The sequence below is a fragment of the Caretta caretta genome, chromosome 7, assembly GCF_965140235.1.
Source record: "Caretta caretta isolate rCarCar2 chromosome 7, rCarCar1.hap1, whole genome shotgun sequence".
Lineage (NCBI taxonomy): Eukaryota > Metazoa > Chordata > Testudines > Cheloniidae > Caretta > Caretta caretta.
In genome coordinates, this window is record NC_134212.1 from 116,481,296 (window position 1) to 116,498,023 (window position 16,728).

The window sequence follows — 16,728 nt, forward strand, 5'->3', positions numbered from 1 at the left end:
GATCTTAAACACAAAAAAGAAGCTTACAAGAAGGGGAAGATTGGACAAATGACCAGGGAGGAGTATAAAAATATTGCTCGGGCATGCAGGAGTGAAATCAGGAAGGCCAAATCATACCCGGAGTTGCAGCTAGCAAGAGATGTTAAGAGTAACAAGAAGGATTTCTTCAGGTATGTTAGCAACAAGAAGAAAGTCAAGGAAAGTGTGGGCCCCTTACTGAATGAGGGAGGCAACCTAGTGACAGAGGATGTGGAAAAAGCTAATGTACTCAATGCTTTTTTTGCCTCTGTCTTCACGAACAAGGTCAGCTCCCAGACTGCTGCACTGGGCAGCACAGCATGGGGAGGAGGTGACCAGCCCTCTGTGGAGAAAGAATTGGTTCGGGACTATTTAGAAAAGCTGGACGAGCACAAGTCCATGGGGCTGGATACACTGCATCTGTTAGTGGCGGATGTGATTGCAGAGCCATTGGCCATTATGTTTGAAAACTCATGGCGATTGGGGGAGGTCCCGGATGACTGGAAATAGGCTAATGTAGTGCCCATCTTTAAAAAAGGGAAGAAGGAGGATCCTGGGAACTACAGGCCAGCCAGTCTCACCTCAGTCCCTGGAAAAATCATGGAGCAGGTCCTCAAGGAATCAATTCTGAAGCACTTAGAGGAGATAAAAGTGATCAGGAACAGTCAGCATGGATTCACCAAGGGCAAGTCATGCCTGACTAATCTAATTGCCTTCTATGACTAGATAACTGGCTCTGTGGATGAGGGGAAAGCAGTGGACTTGTTGTTCCTTGACTTTAGCAAAGCTTTTGACACAGTCTCCCACAATATTCTTGCCAGCAAGTTAAAGAAGTATGGATGAATAGACTATAAGGTGGATAGAAAACTGGCTAGATTGTCGGGCTCAGTGGGTTGTGATCAATGGCTCCATGTCTAGTTGGCAGCCGGTATCAAGCGGAGTGCCTCAAGGGTCGGTCCTCGAGCTGGTTTTGTTCAATATCTTCATTAATGATCTGGAGGATGGTGTGGATTGCACCCTCAGCAAGTTTGCAGATGACACTAAACGGGGAGGAGAGGTAGATACGCTGGAGGGTAGGGATAGAATACAGAGGGACCTAGACGAATTAGAGGATTGGGCCAAAAGAAATCTGATGAGGTTCAACAAGGACAATTGCAGAATCCTGCATTTAGGACGGAAGAATCCCATGCACTGCTACAGACTAGGGACCGAATGGCTAGGCAGCAGTTCTGCAGAAAAGGACCTAGGGCTTACAGTGGATGAGAAGCTGGATATGAGTCATCAGTGTGCCCTTGTTGCCAAGAAGGCTAACAGCATTTTGGCCGGTATAAGTAGGAGCATTGCCAGCAGATCAAGGGACGTGATCATTCCCCTCTATTCAGCATTGGTGAGGCCTCATCTGGAGTGCTGTGTCCAGTTTTGGGCCCCACACTACAAGAAGGATGTGAAAAAAATTGGAAAACGTCCAGCGGAGGGCAACAAAAATTATTAGAGGGCTGGAGCACATGACTTATGAGGAGAGGCTGAGGGAATTGGGATTGTTTAGTCTGCGGAAGAGAAGAATGAAGGGGGATTTGATAGCTGCTTTCAACTACCTGAAAGGGGGTTCCAAAGAGGATGGATCTAGACTGTTCTCAGTGGTAGCAGATGACAGAAGGAGGAGTAATGGTCTCAAGTTGCAGTGGGGGAGGTTTAGGTTGATATTAGGGAAAACTTTTTCACGAGAAGGGTGGTGAAGCACTGGAATGCGTACCTAGGGAGGTGGTGGAATCTCCTTCCTTTGAAGTTTTTAAGGTCAGGCTTGACAAAGCCCTGGCTGGGATGATTTAGTTAGGGATTGGTCCTGCTTTGAGCAGGGGGTTGGACTAGATGACCTCCTGAGGTCCCTTCCAACCCTGATAGTCTATGATTCTATGAAGATAGGTTCAAATTTTGATTTGGACAGAAGAAAACAAGTATAGAGAGGTAGATTTGTGAGTTGTTAGCTGTCCCTGTGAAAATCCAGCCTGATCTGGTTGAATTATAAACCACAGAAAATAACTATTTCCACAAATGCCATGAAACTTATTAGAGGCTTGCTCTGTAATCTTTGGAATAATCCATCTGCATTGAACATACTCCTAGCTCCACAGAACCATCTAAAGAAATGACGAAGACCAGAACAGACGTTCTCATGAAATTTCAAGTTGATATTACAGGTGTCTTGTGAGACTGAGTTGTTCTTGTGTTCTCTCTTCTGTTTCCTGGCCAAGATCTTACAAGCACAGCTCATGAGCATATGCCACCATGGAATACAACACTAAAGCCTCAGATTTAACTGCATGTGGATCTGGACTATAGCTGGTTGGAAAGTTTTCAACAGAATGTTTTGTCATTGGAATAAGCAGTTTTGTTGAAGATGAAACATTTTGTGAAAATATATCCATTTCAGCTAAACCTTCAACGGGATGGTTTCTCGGCATGGATGAGAGAGAAAAAAAAACCTGATCTTTTTTATCCATAAACGGACATTTTGACGCAATTCCCTTCCACAAAAGAGTTCTAATGCAAGACAAAAACAGATTTTGAAGCCCCAAAAGTTGTCACAAAATGGAATTGGCATCCTTCTCTGGCCAGTCCTAACCGGAATGCAGTCTTTCTGCATGCCTTATCATCAGTCATTGTCTCTGAACAACAACTGTGGCATACCACTACCAATATTTTGATTGGCTTGAGCACACATTTTTCCAAAATGCTTGCAGAGACTGAATCCATCACATCCTGGAATAAGACAGGACACGCTAAGCAAACATGTCACTTCTAATTATGTGTGCTTGCCATGCCAAGACCTGCAATACGAGCACTGTTTGAATTTATAAACTAACTCTGTAGTGAAGGGCATAGGCTATCAGTGCATACTGAGATGAAGGGTAATGGGAAACCTGAGTCATAAATTCTGCTTACACCAAACATCCAGAAAATTGGTTATTTGCAACCTGACCCATTGGTCATCTTTTAGCTGGTGGTGATGGCGCCGTGAGCAGGAGGAAGGAGCTAGGTAAGATCTAAGACTACATCAAGAGGAGAGAAAACAAGTCACAACAGTCAAATAGATGTGGAAAGAGGAATTTGAAACGAATGGATTTTAATTACAGTATCTCTCAACACTTTGGATATTTGCTACCCCAAACCAGTTTTGGTAAGGAAAATCGTTGCCAGTCATCACTTATATTAAAGGATGTGCTAGTTGAATAAAGAGGATTCTGGGAAATCTTGAGCAGTGTAGACATGAATCAAAGCTTAAATAGTAGACCACGCAATTGAACCTATTCCCACTGTGGTAGCAACATTGTCATTGATAGCTTCTCTCACGTCTGATTCTCGTTCCACCTAATCCTGCTAGTCCTTGTTGTACTGAGTAGTATGGTGTAGGGAGGAGGGGTTTAGATTTATTGGGAACTGGGGAAACTTTTGGGAAAGGGGGAGCCTATACAGGAAGGATGGGCTCCACCTAAACCAAAATGGAACCAGATTGCTGGCACTTAACATTAAAAAGGTCATAGAGCAGTTTTTAAACTAAAGGCTGGGGGAAAGCTGACAGGTGTGGAGGAGCACATGGTTGAGACATCCCTTATGGGAGGATCTATTAATAGAGAATCTCTATGTCCTAGTGAGGACGAGAGGATGGAAAATGATAAAATACAGGCAGGTTCTGATCAGAAACAGTCAAATCAAAAAGAGTCCCATTCAATTACATCACGTAATGGCAGACAGCTAAAAGGAGACAAGTTTTTTAAGTGCTTATATACCGATGTTAGAAGTCTAAATAATAAAATGGGTGAACTAGAGTGCCTTGTATTAAATGAGGATATTGATATAATAGGCATCACAGAAACTTGGTGGAATGAGGATAATCAATGGCATACAGTAATACCAGGGTACAAAATATATCAGAAAGACAGAACAGGTCATGCTGGTGGGGGAATGGCATTATATATGAAAGAAAGCATAGACTCAAATGAAGTAAAAATCATAAATGAATCAAACCGTACCATAGAATGGATAGAAATTCCATGTTCTAACAATAAGAATATAAGGATATATTACTGGCCACCTGACCAAGCTGGTGATAGTGACTGTGAAATGCTCAGAGAGATTAGAGAGGCTATTAAAATAAAAAACTCAATAATAATAATGGGGATTTCAATTAACCCCATATTGACTGGGTACATGGCACCTCAGGACGGGATGCAGAGATAAAGTTTCTTGACACCTTAAATGACTGCTTCTTGGAGCAGTTGGTCCTGGAACCCACAAAATGAGAGGCAATTCTTGATTTAGTCCTAAGTGAAGCATAGGATCGAGTCCAAGAGGTGAATATAGATGGACCGCTTGGTAATAGTGATCATAATATAATTAAATGTAATATCCCTGTGGCAGGAAAAACACCACAGCGGCCCAACACTGTAGCATTTAATTTCAGAAAGGGGAACTACACAAAAATGAGGAGGTTAGTTAAACAGAAATTAAAGGGTACAGCACCAAAAGTGAAATCTCGGCAAGCTGCGTGGGAACTTTTTAAGGACACCATAATAGAAGCTCAACTTAAATGTATACCACACTTTAAAAAAACATAGTAAAAGAACATAAAAAGTAAAAGAAGCCGGGAGAGGCAAAAAGGCATCCTTTAAAAGTGGAAGTTAAATCCTAGTGAGGAAAATAGAAAGGAGCATAAACACTGGCAAATGAAGTGTAAAAATACAATTAGGAAGGCCAAAAAAGAATCTGAGGAACAGTTAGCCAAAGACTCAAAAAGAAATAGCAATTATTTTCAAGTACATCAGAAGCAGGAAGCCTGCTAAACAACCAGTAGGGTCACTGGACGATCAAGGTGCTAAAGGAGCACTCAAGGACAATAAGGCCATTGTGGAGAAACTAAATTAATTCTTTGCATCGGTCTTCATGCCTGAGGATGTGAGGGAGATTCCCAAACCTGAGCCATTCTTTTTAGCTGACAGATCTGAGGAACTGTCCCAGACTGAGGTATCATTAGAGGAGGTTTTGGAACAAATTGATAAATTAAACAGAAATAAGTCAGCAAGACCAGATGGTATTCACCCAAGAGTTCTGAAGGAACTCAAATGTGAAATTACAGAATTACTAACTGTAGTCTGTAACCTATCGTTTAAATCAGCTTCTGTACCAGGTGACTGGAGGATAGCTAATGTGATGCCAATTTTTAAAAAGGGCTCCAGAGGTGATCCTGGCAATTACAGGCCAGTAAACCTGACTTCAGTATTGGGCGAACTGGTTGAAACTATAATAAAGAACAATATTGTCAGACATATGGATGAATGTAATTTGTTGAGGAAGAGTCAACATGGTTTTAGTAAAGGAAAATCATGCATCACCAATCTATCAGAATTCTTTGAGGGGGTCAACAAGCACGTGGACCAAGGGGATCCAGTGGATATACTGTACGTAGATTTTCAGAAAGCCCTTGACAAGGTCCCTCACCAAAGGTTCTTCCGCAAAGTAGCTGCCACGGGATAAGAGGGAAGGTGCTCTCGTGGATTGGTAACTGGTTAAAAGATAGGAAACAAAGGGTGTGTATAAATGGTCACTTTTCAGAATGGAGAGAGGTAAATAGTGGTGTCCCCCAAGGGTCTGTTCTGAGACCAGTCCTATTCAACATATTCATAAATGATCTGGAAAAAGGGGTAAACAGTGAGGTGACAAAATTTGCAGATGATACAAAATTACTAAAGATAGTTAAGACCCAGGCAGACTGCGAAGAGTTACAAAAGGATATCTCAAAACTGGGTGACTGGGCAACAAAATGGCAGATGAAATTCAATGTTGATAAATGCAAAGTAATGCACATTGGAAAACATAATCCCAACTATATATATATATATATATAATGATGGGGTCTAAATTAGCTTTTACCACTCAAGAAAGAGATCTTGGAGTCATTGTGGATAGTTCTCTGAAAACATCTACTCAATGTACAGCGGCAGTCAAAAAAGCAAACAGAATGCTGGGAATAATTAAGAAAGGGATAGATAATAAGACAGAGAAAATATCATGTTGCCTCTATATAATCTATGGTACACTCACATCTTGAATACGGTGTGCATATATGGTCGCCTCATCTCAAAAAAGATATTTTGGAATTGGAAAAGGTTCAGAAAAGGGAAACAAAAATGATTAGGGGTATGGAATGGCTTCCGTATGAGGAGAGATTAATAAAAGTGGGACTTTTCAGCAAGGAAAAGAGGTGGCCAAGGGGAGATATGATTGAGGTCTACAAAATCATGACTGGCATAGGGAAAGTCGATAAGGAAGTGTTGTTTACTACTTCTCATAACACAAGAACTAGGGGTCACCAAAAGAAATTAATAGGCAGCAGGTTTAAAACAAATAAAGGGAAGTATTTCTTCATACAACACACAGTCAACCTGTGGAACTCCTTGCCAGATGATGTTATGAAGGCCAAGACCATATCAGGGTTCAAAAAAGAACTAAATAAGTTCATGGAGGATAGGTCCATCAATGGCTATTCGCCAGGATGGGCAAGGATGGTGTCCCTAGCCTCTGTTTGCCAGATGCTGGGAATGGGTGACAGGGGATGGAACACTTGATGATTACCTGCTCTGTTCATTCCCTCTGGGGCACCTGGCACTGGCCACTGTTGGAAGACAGGATACTGGGCTAGATGGGCCTTTGGTCTGACCCAGTAGGGCCATACTTATGTTCTTATTCTGCAATCAGACCAATTGAAACTGACGGGACTATTTACATACTAAATGACAGGTTTCAGAGTAACAGCCGTGTTAGTCTGTATTCGCAAAAAGAAAAGGAGTACTTGTGGCACCTTAGAGACTAACCAATTTATTTGAGCATGAGCTTTCCTGAGCTACAGCTCACTTCATCGGATGCATACCGTGGAAACTGCAGCAGACTTTATATATACACAGAGAATATGAAACAATACCTCCTCCCACCCCACTGTCCTGCTGGTAATAGCTTATCTAAAGTGATCATCAGGTTGGGCCATTTCCAGCACAAATCCAGGTTTTCTCACCCTCCACCCCCCCACACAAATTCACTCTCCTGCTGGTGATAGCCCATCCAAAGTGACAACTCTTTACACAATGTGCATGATAATCAAGTTGGGCTATTTCCTGCACAAATCCAGGTTTTCTCACATCCCCCCCACCCCCATACACACACAAACTCACTCTCCTGCTGGTAATAGCTCATCCAAACTGACCACTCTCCAAGTTTAAATCCAAGTTAAACCAGAACATCGAGGGGGGGGGGGGTAGGAAAAAACAAGGGGAAACAGGCTACCTTGCATAATGACTTAGCCACTCCCAGTCTCTATTTAAGCCTAAATTAATAGTATCCAATTTGCAAATGAATTCCAATTCAGCAGTTTCTCGCTGGAGTCTGGATTTGAAGTTTTTTTGTTTTAAGATAGCGACCTTCATGTCTGTGATTGCGTGACCAGAGAGATTGAAGTGTTCTCCGACTGGTTTATGAATGTTATAATTCTTGACATCTGATTTGTGTCCATTTATTCTTTTACGTAGAGACTGTCCAGTTTGACCAATGTACATGGCAGAGGGGCATTGCTGGCACATGATGGCATATATCACATTGGTGGATGTGCAGGTGAACGAGCCTCTGATAGTGTGGCTGATGTTATTAGGCCCTGTGATGGTGTCCCCTGAATAGATATGTGGGCACAATTGGCAATGGGCTTTGTTGCAAGGATAAGTTCCTGGGTGAGTGGTTCTGTTGTGTGGTATGTGTTTGTTGGTGAGTATTTGCTTCAGGTTGCGGGGCTGTCTGTAGGCAAGGACTGGCCTGTCTCCCAAGATTTGTGAGAGTGTTGGGTCATCCTTTAGGATAGGTTGTAGATCCTTAATAATGCTTTGGAGGGGTTTTAGTTGGGGGCTGAAGGTGACGGCTAGTGGCGTTCTGTTATTTTCTTTGTTAGGCCTGTCCTGTAGTAGGTAACTTCTGGGAACTCTTCTGGCTCTATCAATCTGTTTCTTTACTTCCGCAGGTGGGTATTGTAGTTGTAAGAAAGCTTGACAGAGATCTTGTAGGTGTTTGTCTCTGTCTGAGGGGTTGGAGCAAATGCGGTTGTATCGCAGAGCTTGGCTGTAGACGATGGATCGTGTGGTGTGGTCAGGGTGAAAGCTGGAGGCATGCAGGTAGGAATAGCGGTCAGTAGGTTTCCGGTATAGGGTGGTGTTTATGTGACCATTGTTTATTAGCACTGTAGTGTCCAGGAAGTGGATCTCTTGTGTGGACTGGACCAGGCTGAGGTTGGTGGTGGGATGGAAATTGTTGAAATCATGGTGGAATTCCTCAAGGGCTTCTTTTCCATGGGTCCAGATGATGAAGATGTCCTCAATATAGCGCAAGTAGAGTAGGGGCTTTAGGGGACGAGAGCTGAGGAAGCGTTGTTCTAAATCAGCCATAAGCTTTAGATAAGCTATTACCAGCAGGACAGTGGGGTGGGAGGAGGTATTGTTTCATATTCTCTGTGTATATATAAAGTCTGCTGCAGTTTCCACGGTATGCATCCGATGAAGTGAGCTGTAGCTCATGAAAGCTCATGCTCAAATAAATTGGTTAGTCTCTAAGGTGCCACAAGTACTCCTTTTCTTTTTACATACTAAATAGTGCTCAACATAAGAAAGAGCAGCAGGATGGGGCCCACAGTAAATATGTAGTAGCGAGGGCCACAAGGCATAACTACCTGTACAGCACTTTAAGTTAAACATGATTTTTGATCAGTTGAGTTTCCTTAGTGCTGAAGTGGACCACGTGTGAGAATCAGGTTGAAGGAACTAATCCTGTCATGATTTTCTCACTTATTAAGGGCAAGAAATTCCCTAGCCCTTGTGCAGCTGCCCACTGCAGCTTCCGCTACCCCTGCATAGCCTGGCCTGCATATAGGCCAGACAAAAATGCAGTCCCTGTGCTTAGAGGAATGAAGGGTCTGCTCCATTTCGACTCCCCTACATGGTGCCTTTGAAATTTTGAGGATCACTCAGATCAGTAAGGGGTTCTGTCACTGCCTGCCCTGTACCCTTGTGTGACAGAATGCTAGGTATGAAAGGCTGAGTCAGCACTCTGTTCACAGCAGCTCCCATCAGGCAAGGCAGATTGGAGCTGACTAACCAGAGCTATGCCTAATTTGTGGGGCAAGACAGAAAGGCTAATTAAGCCATTAGCCTGAGCCTAGAAAGGGGCACAGGAAGGAAGTGGAAAGGGGGGAAGCAGGCAGTAAGGGGAGAGAGTGATTGCTCCCCTGCTTGTTACAGGAGCTGTATATGTTATGAAGGTGGTGGGACTCCATTTGTAAATAAACTGCACAAGGTGTTGGACCAGCACAAGGGTCTCTGGGTAGTTTGTAGACTGGAACAGAAGCAGGACCGAGGAGGCCCTGTTCCGCCTTGGGTGCCTTACTGCTCTGTTGCTAATGGAGGCCGGACACTATAGCTAGCCTACCAGTATAAAGGTCTCACCCTGGCTTCCACCAGCTTAATTACTTCTTGAACGGTGACCCCAACAGCCCTTCCAGTCCTGAGTCTCCCTATATCCGCCTACCCTGAATTTCTAACTACCGATCACTCAGACTTTTCCCCTCTGGTTCATCACCCCTGAAGAAGTGAAACCTGTCCCCTATTATCAATCCACTTTGGCACATACACACAGTTTACCGAACAGAGACCTGCTTAGACCTGCAGAAGCTTTATTTAATAGAAAAATCACAGTCTCAAAGATGAACTAGTCAGGAAAAGCAAACACATACAAGTGACACAGAAAATAATCATAAAGACACAACTTCAGGCTTTACGCTTCTATATTAGCTGAACTCTCTTTTCTAATAGTGAGCTGTAGCTCACGAAAGCTTATGCTCAAATAAATTGGTTAGTCTCTAAGGTGCCACAAGTCCTCCTTTTCTTTTTGCGAATACAGACTAAGACGGCTGCTACTCTGACACCTGTCAAATAAATTTGTTAGTCTCTAAGGTGCCACAAGTCCTCCTTTTGTTTCTCTTTTCTAATGTAAGTTACCTATTTCCTCTGACCAGTTTCCCAGCATACCCCCATGACAGAGGGGATCCAGCATTTCACAGACTGATTGGCCTTCAGGCTCTGGATGTCCTTTACTGCAAACCCCTACTCTTTTAAGGATTTGCAGTGTCTTTTTGTTTTTCTCTCACACTATGGACGTTCATGGTGGGGGAATTCCCTCATCGAGTAGACTATGTCTATCCTAGAGCTTACAGCAGCACAACTGTACCAATGCAGCTGTGCCTCTGTAAGTTGGCTCGTATAGCCGCTGTATGCCAACAGGAGAGAGCTCTCCCATTCACATCCTTAAACCACCCACAACCAGCAGTGGCAGCTATGGCGACACCCTGAACAACGTAGGCTTTTGCCGCCATAAGTGGTAATGCAGACATGGCCTTAGTCTTCCAAAACTGGGGTTTCCTTTTCAGTTTCAAGTTGTTTTAGTGTTTTCCCATTAACTGTAATCGCCCATCATTGTTTTTTCTTGGCTGGGCAATGGAGGGTTACTTGAAGTTAGTTTTGTGTAAACAGTTGGTTTGGGAGGAGCCCCTCCCTGCTGTGTGGTATATTTGAAAAAGTAGTACCGGTCATGAACATACTATTCCATATATGTAAATATATAGATTTATAACCCCAGTCTGTATACGTATCGTCCAATGACCACCAAGTCATATTTGGCATATTTTACAACAACATTGTATACAACCACTTAATTCATTTGCTTATTTTGCGGGGTTCAGACCCCTGTTCTTCCATTGGATTACCTGGACCTTGATTGTCACAGTGCCCTAAAGGGAGGGCGAAGGAGGTGGGACAGTAGTTCAGTGGCCCACAATGTGTTAGTCAGATGACCCCCATGAAGGGTATATCAAAAGGAGTGCTGCCTTGTACATCAAAGAGCTTGAGAAAGCAATCTGCCTCCATGACATAGAAAGCTTCCTGCTATGAAGAAGGATGATGTGTCCAACACAGGGTTTGTACCTTATAGGCATGTCCAAGCCTTGATTCATATCTAAGTGTCCTTTATGTACTTTTAAAAATACCTTTTACCTTTGGTAAAAATACCAGAAATGTCCACCTGTAGTTTGTCCATTCAAAACCAGCCCAAGTCATTAAGGACTGGCAGCTGGTACTACTACAGGTGGAATAACATGTTGTGTTTCATTTTGAATCCATCTGTGGGTTCAAAATTCAGCTTGTATTCAAACTTTGTGATGTTTGCATCCCACCTGGGAAAGAAAGGAGTAGAAGCAGAGTGAAAAGGAAAAAAATCCGGAAGAAAATAGAGCATAAAAGATGGAGCAGGGAGTGAGCACAGTAAAAATTAAAACCTAGCTGGTGTAACCTCAGTTTAGCTCCACAGAAGCAGGTCTTCTGGCCACTGTGTATCTGGCCCATAGACACTAGATCCCAGCTCAAGATGTTCATGTGGACCAAGACTGCCTTGTTCCTCACAACTCCACTTATTTGGTCACTCTCAGTTTTTTCCCTGATGTGGGCTCTATAGTTCCTTTTCTATGTAACCCTGAGTGGGCTGCATACATGAAAAACATCCAATTCCTTAGCCAGAGAACGTCTTTCAGAGTATCTATGTCATTCAGGTCCATTTTGAGATTCAAGCTAGAAATAAGTTGCAAGTAGATGGTGGTGACCAGAGAGTTTGGTGAGAAAGGAAGGAGAAGCCTGTGCCTAAATCTAACCAACCGCTACAATTCAAAGAAGGAAACATCCATCTGCACTTCCTGGTTCCATCCAAGACTGGGAGCAGATCATATTTCTAAAGCCAGCTGAAACCCTGAAATACATGAAAACATTCAAGTGAGCCTGTTTTTCATGAGATCTGAACATCAAAGAGTCCCAAACTTCACGATGTAGCTAAACTTTGGCATGCTTAATGACCCAAACTTTTTCCTCTCCTACCGACTGTTATTGGAAAAATTTGTGTAAGCCCGTACTGTACGGCTAGCCTATCAGCCCGTGAATAGGTGGATCGATATTGCACTGAGTTTTCTCATTTCATGTTTCACTTGACCCTTAAATCTGAGGCCATTATATCAGCAAGCTCCAATCCAAAGGGTAATTAACCAAAAAGGGCTTTGAAAAAACCACCCCCATATATTGGCAATGGATGTGAAACAGATACGTTAGTTTTAATGAAAGATAGAATGGTTACATTCAAAGCAAGTTAATTATATACCATATTGCAGCTACTTGAGAGATTTATTTTATTTATACCTTTTTTAGTGAATGGGGAAGTAACCTAGCCTGTTGAAGTCAATGGGAGCCTTTCTGTTAACTTCAGGGGGCTTTGGATCAGGCCCTCAGAGTATCTGTGTCTTTGTGGTCTTATAGTGGCTGATCCCCATAAGACAGGAGAGTTTACGACTGCTTTTTGTTTGCCATTTTTCATGGGGAATTTTTTCACAATCAGCTGCATTCATGTTAGCACTGCAAACTGAACTAGACTCCTTTCAGGCATGTCCAAAGATAGTAAAACACACTTGATTGGTGTCTGGTAAGTAGAGCTGGTCAAAATATTTCTTGAGGAAAAGATTTATTTTCATTTTAAAAAATTGGGTTTTATTGAAAGCAAAATGTTTCATGGAAAAATCTCATTTTTGAGAACATTTTTGAAAAAAAAGCAAACCCAGTTTAAAACACTGCATTTTTCAAAAAGAAAAGGACATTTTTCAGGGTCCCCCTCCCCCCCCCCCCCCCACACACACACACATTTTTCATTTCAAAATTGTGGGAAAACACTTTGTCTAATTTTCTCCCTTAGAGAAATGGGGGGAAGGTATAAAGTGAGTAACACTTTCACTTTTAAAAAATGTTTTTAGTAAAAGTAACACTTTTACTTTTAAGTAACATTTTTTTTAATGTTAATACTTAAAAGCAAAGCTGTTAGTTTCAGAGAGAAAGTAATACTTTCAGTACTTTCTGACAGTTTTTGCCAACTTTTGCTGCTTTCCAACAACATCAGAAGTGCGAGAATGTGGGGAAAAGCCCAATTTCCCCATTCTGTTACTGTTCTCCAACTGGCAAAATTTGGAAAAGCCAAAAAGTGGGAAGGTAGCCATGATATCTTCATTTTTTAAAATTTTCCCATGGGAAAACCATTATTTTCCAATAGGAAAAACTTTGGATGGTGGTTTTTTTCCTGCCAGAATTCCTCTGGGGAAAAATTCCATTTTCCAGACAGCTCTAGTGACAAGATTTGTGTTTCTGGAATAGGTCATTTAAACAAAGCACTTCCCCATTTTATGACACTATGCCTATATTGTCTATGGCTATATATGATCTAGACCAGTGGTTCTCAATCTTTTTAAATTCGCAGACCCCTAAAAAATTTCAAATGGAGGTGTGGACCCCTTTGAAAATCTTAGACATAGTCTGCAAATCCCTGGCCACAGGTTAAAAAACATTGTTCTATGGTAACGACAACCTTCTGTGGATCCATTAGACATAGTCTTCAGACCCCCAAGGATCCATGGACCACAAGCTGAAAACTACTGTGGCCGAGCTTTTTAAAGGTATTTAAACATTGCTGCATCAGTGCCTAAATCATTTTTGAAAATGAGATTTAGGCTCCTAAATCAGAGAGGCCTTGCAACATTGAGTACGGCGCTGCCTAAATATCTTTAAAAATCTGGGCCTATGGCTGTATCTTAGACACAATCTTGGGGAAGGTGAGACCCCCGTCTGTGTTCTTCTGATCAGGCGTGTAGCTCTCCAGTGGCTCACGAGAGGCCTTTTATATCATATCATGCACTCCACAGAGCTGAAGTGCTTTCAGATAAAATCAGCCTGACTCTAACTCAAAGAGTCAGATGTAGTATCTGCCGTGAGCCATCACAAATCTTACTTCCCAAACCTGTCACCATTCAAATGAGATATGTATACCCAGAGACAATCTTCTATAAAGATACACGTAGTAGGAATGACTGCTAGGGAAAGCATTATCTGCAGCTTGACTGCTGAAATGTGATTTGCAGCAGAAGACTGTCCAAGGCCAGAAAAATAAATTAGAATGCTCATAATGGTTTTCTGTAACATAATTACTACACGGAGATAGCGCTGTCTTTCCCCTCCTCCTTCACTTTCTCCATGAGAATAATAATTAGATTCTTTTGTGTAGTCTTGAGCTTGTTAAACTATTATGAGCATTCTGTGATACTAAGGAAGCCAGCCCTCCGTGTCTTCTCTTATCCAGAAGAGGGTGGCTGACGGATAAACAGACATCATGATTGAAACCCCTGAAACGACAAATCCCAATCCCGAGAGGGACAGTTTATCCCTGAAGTGTTTAAAGAAAGATGTATGGAGTATCAGGTACCTTAGTGGTTAATGCTGTAAAACAGACACATGCTCAACAAGGTTTTTATCTGTTCTATGTGGAGTGTAAAGAGTCCAGAATTTTTGATGTAGGAAGTAGTGGTTTTCCCCATTCTCTCTGGTCAACATTTCCATTCCTCCCACTCTTGTGCAGCGTGTCACCCAGTCCTTGTCACTCTCAACCCCAGAGGTAGCTGTATTTCAGCAGTATTATTTGTAACATACCTGGCTTCTAAAAAATGGACCGAAACTGGAATTTCTAATCCAAATCCCCCTTTTTTTCCTTTTAACTAGAGCGATTCAGATTTGAACCCCCAGAGCCAATTCCACTCTTACAATTTTGGCTATAGGTTGTATCAAAAATCAAAAGGCACCTGTTTTCTGGGTCTAGCTCTGTTGTACCTGAAATCTCATGAGAACAGTCCTTTCAGGATGGTGGGAAACTCAAAAACTGCCGAGCTTATACGATGTCAGCCATCTTAGGCCAACATCTCAGGAGAACAGCTCACCCAAGTTCATTGAAATATCTGCTGGATTTCAGGTGAAGCTGAGAAGATTTAGATAGGCGGTGTGATATAGCAAACTGACAGCTTGTCTACACAATGCTTGTCTACTAAGGTTCTGCATATCAGCTGGTCTATATAGACCCACTGGTTTGCACTAAAACTTCAGACTTGGGAACTTTTAGTGCTCACCACCAGAGCCTGCACAGACCCGTTAATGCGTAGCATGTTAGGGCACTTCAGAAATCACAGCCCCGTGGTCTGCATCACCCCGCTGTGTAGACAAGCCTTGAACTTCAGATTAGGAGGTGGGAATTTAAGACCCAGCTCTTTCAATCGACTCACTTGCTGGACTTTTACAAGTCACTTAACCTCTCTGTGGCTCAATGGTAAAATGTGGATAATACCTCACATGGGAGCTGTTAGCTAACGTTTATGAAGTTTTTTGGATATGTAAAATGCTGCATGAGAGCTCAGTATTGGCTGAACTCACTCTGAACTGGCAGTTTCACATAGTTTCAATGCTTCTCTTAAATGTCTGAGTTTGTTCAAGACTAAAATTCAAAGTAAAAATTGGGGCTTGTGATCCCCTTTGCATTGAACTATACGTATCCCCAACAGGCACTGGGAACTGAAACTACTGAGATGCTCTCCACTCACATTGTTAGTCATTAGGTTAAACTGTCCAAATGTAAGCTCTGCCTTCAGTGCTCTTCTTTACTTTCCAGTAACGAATCTAATATTTTGGTAGCATTTTAAAGTCTTCTCTTTTGCAAACTTTTAAATGGGGACTTGCCTCATGACCCAAAATCGAAAAAAATAGTTACCCAAAACCTGAATGGATGGGACTGCTTATTGGAGGGTGCAGTAACTCCAAAAAAAATTGAGGCTAGTAGATGACAAGATGATCAGATGACAACTCACGGTTAGTATTAAGGCACTTGGGGCCTGATCCAATGCCCATTGAGGTAAATGGGAGTTTTGCCATTGACTTCAATAGAAGCAAAATCAGAGCTCATATTGTTCTCACAAATAGAAGAACCCCTTTAACTGATAGGTATCATTGACACCTGTGAAGGAAAATACCACAAGATAAAAGCTTTAGCAAGTTATATCTATGCTGCCTAAATTCCTGGCACCATGTAAGTGATTCATAATAATAATAATAAATAATTTACTCACCAGTGAAATGAGAATAATACTAGTTTGTCTATGTTGAGAGACTGAATGCCTTAAAGTCTGCAAAGTGAGAAGGTGAGATGGAAAGCACCCTAGGAATGCAAAATAGGACATAAGTTTTGTTACAAATCTACTACGCTGGACACCATGCCCATTTGGGACTTCATAGCGCTGATGCTGATACAATCCAGAGCCTCATACGCAAACAAACAAAAGAAGAAGAAGAAGAAGAAATGTGACTTCCCACAACTGAGCTAAAGCAGAATTTCTGTTAGCAGTATATAGCCTATGATGCACAGTTGTGCAGCTCTGATTTAATCCAGTAGATGGCAGAGGTGCACATAAACACTAGCCAGGTCATTGCTGTAGTTATAGTCCCCCAAATGCTATCAGGCTTGTGGTGAGGAGCTTAACCCAGTGTTCAAGGAGCTCATGGTGAAAAACACCTAACATTTCTACCCTCCTTCTCTCTTATCTAATTTTTCTGTGTCTAAAGTTTACTATGACGGGAACTCTTGGATTCTCCTCCTTCCTGTGTTGGGACAGTCCTCTGTTTATTTAGATTGTAAGCATTTTGCTGCAGGGATCTTGTCCTTATGGCTGTCTATAAT